Raw genomic sequence first — 5155 nt, forward strand, 5'->3', positions numbered from 1 at the left:
CATATCTAAAAATCTACGCCTTAGAATTTTACAAATTTTATATCGTTGGAAATCTTTTAAAGATAGCAACGCAACGAGTACAAACAAGAGTATCAAATTTTTGTTTCTCACGAAAAAATCGGAGGTGATCATCATTTTAGGAAAATTTTTCGAAAACTTGATACATAACCATTGTACAGACACTAGAAAAGGTGCATAACGCATTATGCTTGACGCATAACGAATTATGCAACCATTTTCTCCACTACATAACAAAGTTATGCATCTATAACAAGTTATGTAGCCATTATATTAGTGCGTACATAAAAAATTGATGCATAATGCATTATGCATCTATTTTCTCGATGCATAAAAGATGGTGCAACAATTTTCCCGATGCATTATGCATTATGCAGCCGTATTTTTTGGATGCATAACAGGTTATGCATTTATTTTCGTGACTGCATAACATGTAACACAGATATTATCATAGGTGCATGACAAGTTATGCAGTCTTTGTTTTTATTGGACCGCATAACAAGTTATGCAACAAATTTTGTAGATGCATAATAATTTATGCGTCCATTTTCACGACTGCATAACATGTTACGCAGACATTTTCTCGACTGCATGACAGGTTATGCAGTCATAACGCATCATCATCTTTCATGTTGCAATATCTCTTATGCAAATCAAAATAGCATAAACACCCAATTTCAGTTCATTGTTGTTGACGGCAACAATCCGTATGAAACCAACCAAAAATTACTAGTAGAATAGAAGAGTACTAGTAGGAAAAACAAAGTGAGAGTGGGTGGAGAAATTGCAGTGGTGGTACTGATGGGACTGTATGTGCTTTTCACAATGAAAATTTTACACTAGTAGAATAAATATTTCTACTTGGATGATAAGAATTAACAAAATCAAAACGAAGAAACATTTCAACGAATAAATACTATTCAGGTTAACATAAAATCACCAAAAATATGACTAGAAGAGATTAAACTGATTTACCATTAATCCTCTCAATGACAGTGATAAGACCTTGAATTCCCATTTTACCATCACCATTAGCAACCATACTTGAAAACAATTGCTTTGACAATGCAACACCAGGTAAAACCACTGCATCTTTCTCTTGCACCCATTCCCAAATCCTTAATCATATATGTTGCAAACCCACCTGCTCTAAAATCTCTTTCAATCATTTTTTTCCCAAATAATTCCATCACCATTGACCCAGCAGCTCCACCTCTAATTGATTCCACAAACTTATTCATATCAAGTCTTGCTTTCTCTGCAAATACTACCCTTCACTCAATCCAAGCAAATTAGCACCAACAGTAATCTGATTAGCAATTTTACAACACTGTCCACACCTAGATTCTCCAACATAAGTAACTCTCCCCAAAACCTCATAAACCGGTGATAACCATTTTACAACATCAGAATCTCCACCAGCAAGTATAGCTAATTTCCCATCTCTAGCACCAGGTAAAAGTGAATCAATTGCAAAACAACCCTTTGATTGGTCTTTTGAAATTGGTGGCAATGTAATTACAGGTCACATCAAATGTGATTGCAATAGTTATGACTCCAAGTAAATTTATGATTTCTTGTTTTGTAGGAAAAAATCCTTGTGATGGCTCCTTCAGTAATGGAATAGAGGGAGAATTGGGTTTTGTATGTTTCGATTTTAGGCGTTTCTTTGGAGTTGAATAAGGAGAAGAAATTATAAAATCAAAATTTAGAGAAACAATTGGGGTTTTTCTTCATTACAAAATTTGGATGATTCAAAGGAAAATCTACATACCCGTACACTAATTTGAGGCCGGAAATTCAGTAAATTCCGCGAAGAAGAAGCATCTCAGAGAGAAAGAGGCGAGACGAAAAAAGAAGGCTCCAGATTTGTGAAGAAATCCCAAATTCTTTCCTCGCTCTCCATGGAAAAAAAGAAATTTCGGGAAAACATGATTTTAGAAAATTATGGGTTTCACAAGAATTTTTTCACCAAATATGGGTGCGCGCATGAACTTCTCCGCCCGTGGGTTTCACAGTGGACAAAATCTTAAAAATGGGTGTGGTAGTAGTTTCCACATTACGTTTCCCTATGTGCGTTTGGTTGCCCGAATCCTTGGAATCACGTTTCCTACGGGAATCAGTTTTCCAGCAAATCCTCCATATGTAGTTCGATCCCTCCCCCTAGGATTTGGTGGGAAACTTATCAAGGGATTTATGGACCCACTTTTTTTTAATTCTAAATCCCATATATATATATATATGCAATTTTAAGATTTGAGGGTAATTCCAAACGGTACAATGATTTTAAAACAATAAAACTCTATAAATCCTTGAGATTTTAATTGAGTTACCAAACACACAAGAAATTTATATGAATCCCAGTATTTGTAATCCCATGAGATTATAAATTCATGAAAACAGTGAATTCTACGAAAATTTCCTTTTATTATCTGGATACTAGATGTGCGCCCGTGCGTTGCACGGGTTAAAATTGGTTGTCCCAAAGGTAATTAATCCATGTAAGCGTATAGGTTTTATGTAAAAAATAGGTTATGTATATTGAAAGTGATTCGGCGCTCATTTACCTACTCATTCTATTTTGCTACGTCAATTCTTGATTCTTATTGGTCGGGGGCCAAGAGCATGATTCGACGCTCATTTACCCACCCGTTCTATTGTGCTACGTCAATCCTTGATTCTTATTGGTCATGGCCCACGAAGAGCATGATTCGACGCTCATTTACCCACCCATTCTATTGTGCTATGTCAATCCTTGTTTCTTATTGGTCGGGAGCCAAGAGCATGATTCGGCGCTCATTTACTTATCCATTTTATTTTGCTACGTCAATGCTTGATTCTTATTGGTCGTGGCCCAGGAAGAGCATGATTCAGCGCTCATTTACCTATCCATTATATTTTGCTACGTCAATCTTTGATTCTTATTGGTCGTGGTCCAGGAACTCTAGAATTCGAGCTTTTGGTCTAACTTTCAATGTGAGGCCAGCAATTTCCACTCAAATTATATATAAAATGTTTTTGGCTTTTGTCGGTGAACCTTACAAAATCGTTCTGTAGACTACCATACTGTTATCGGTCCATTTGCTCAGTATGAGAAGCAATGCAATATACTTAACATCGAGGGAAAATTGCTTAATTCTATGTTATTCAAAAGTTTCACTATGGACATCTCAAGCAAAAAATCGCCAATGCCATTGACTTGTAGGCCTTGGGCATTCAAATCCAAGCCTTAAAAATCTGCCAAATCCTCCACGCTTTGCGTCTCATTCATACTCGAAACAATCCATTACCAACCAAGCGGGGTTAGCCCAGTTGGCCAGTAGTCTGACTCTCAAATAGGAGGTCAGTAGTTCGGGTCTCCGCTCAAACGTAATTTTGACATGTAATTTTAAGCCATCTTTGTATGACATGTAATTTTGCTTTGATTCTTAGAAATTGTTACGAAGATGCCCGATCCGAGGGCGGAGCCAACTTTTGTTAGCGGTGCAAAAAAAAAAGGGCTTGTAAACTTAAACTCGTAGTTGGGCTTGAATTAGGTTTTGCAGCCGGCTAAGCTGGGTGTGCACTGGGTTGGCTCCACCCTTGCTTCGCCTCCGGTTTATTTAAAACAAAACAAGAAGTGAAAACTATTGTCTAACCCTTTTTTCAGTTTTTTTCACTGTCAAACCCCTTGTCGGAAAACTTCATGGACGCACCCATTTTCTGCCGAAAAATTTCTCAGAAACCCATATTTTTTAAAATTAGCTTTTCGTTTCTTCTGCCTTCGTCTTCTCTTTTCTTTTTGCTTTTTTATGATTTCCTTCTTCTTGCCCAGAGAACATGGAAAAATTAGTCGAGGATGATCATGTTGTTGTCGTTAATTGACTAGATTTTTGGACAAAATTCAAACTGACTTCAAGTCCATCTGGTATTATGGAGGTTGGGTTTGCTTTAAAGCCATTGAAGTTAAGATCGGAAGGTACGATTTTCTGAACTTCTATTCTTTGGGTTATTCGAGTATGTTAATCAAAGATATTAGGTAGAATTTTAGGTTTTGTTTCAGAATATGGTTTTGGTATCTTAATTTGTTTAGGATTTAAAGATCCACGGTTGCTTAAATACATAAATTCTTAATTTGTGCATGTTAAATCGATCGAAGATGATGTCAAAGCTTATGTGGAATGCTCGTAAAGGGGCGATGATTCCCGAATTTGATTTACGGGGAATCAATCTTTATTTTTTCCAGTTTAGTTGTATTTTGGCAATGTAATTTAAGTGTTTGAGACCTGGTCTAAGTGAAAATGCTTTAAAATTGTGGAACATTTAGGGACTTTTGAAAAATGAATCAATAGAGAAATATGGTGAAGAAATCAGGCAATGGAAAAAGGATGCACCTAATCTTGAGATTGATGGTCATTACCCTATGAGAGAATTGTGGGTTCCTGCTAGAAATTGTTGGGATATCATAAAATTCTTTCTCATGAAGGGGAATCTGTGCTCGTGATTGATCATAATTTTATTAATCAGGCTTTTGTTGCTACGACGGTGGACACTTACTTCCACCTTTTTTATACATCTTGCAGTCGATGGATTTTATTAGTATTCAGTCTAAAAGCATTACTTTTTTGTGCTGATTAGTAATGGGCATGGATTATTTCAGGGTTTTAATTCAAAGCAATTGTGGTGCAAGTATTATGGATTTCACTCATGTGGATAACAATGAATATCCACACATCTACCTTAATCATTTAAATCAGGTACATAAAACAAGTTAAAGCTATTTTGAGTTTTAGATGTTGTACTTATTATTATTCATATAATTTATTAAACGTGACTAATAGATATGCTACTGGTAAGCACATCTTACTTAAAGTAATAAAAAAAAAAAGAGAATATTAAACTAAGTACTAAGAAAACTAGGCAATGTCTCAATTCACCATTGTTAATAACACCAAGGATACAAAGGAGTCTTGTGTTTGTTCACGGACCACTTGATCCTATTTTATATTATTTTAGGCTTCTTCGGTGTATGAAAGAAATTATCAACTGCATTATCATTGGTAAGAGGAGATCCAGCTCCTAGATAAGTTTGTCATGAAGCAATTTTGTCCTCTTTTAACATTAAGAGGTAATTTTCTTAGCTCAATATGGGCATAGA

At 35.8% G+C, this 5155-nt stretch overlaps 1 pseudogene; it reads right to left on the minus strand.

Moving 5' to 3' along the window:
* Positions 1 to 979: 979 nt before the first annotated feature.
* On the minus strand, positions 980 to 2752 carry LOC113334037 (annotated as a pseudogene).
* Between the last annotated feature and the right edge of the window lie 2403 nt (positions 2753 to 5155).

Source organism: Papaver somniferum, unplaced genomic scaffold, assembly GCF_003573695.1.
Source record: "Papaver somniferum cultivar HN1 unplaced genomic scaffold, ASM357369v1 unplaced-scaffold_135, whole genome shotgun sequence".
Taxonomy (NCBI): domain Eukaryota; kingdom Viridiplantae; phylum Streptophyta; class Magnoliopsida; order Ranunculales; family Papaveraceae; genus Papaver; species Papaver somniferum.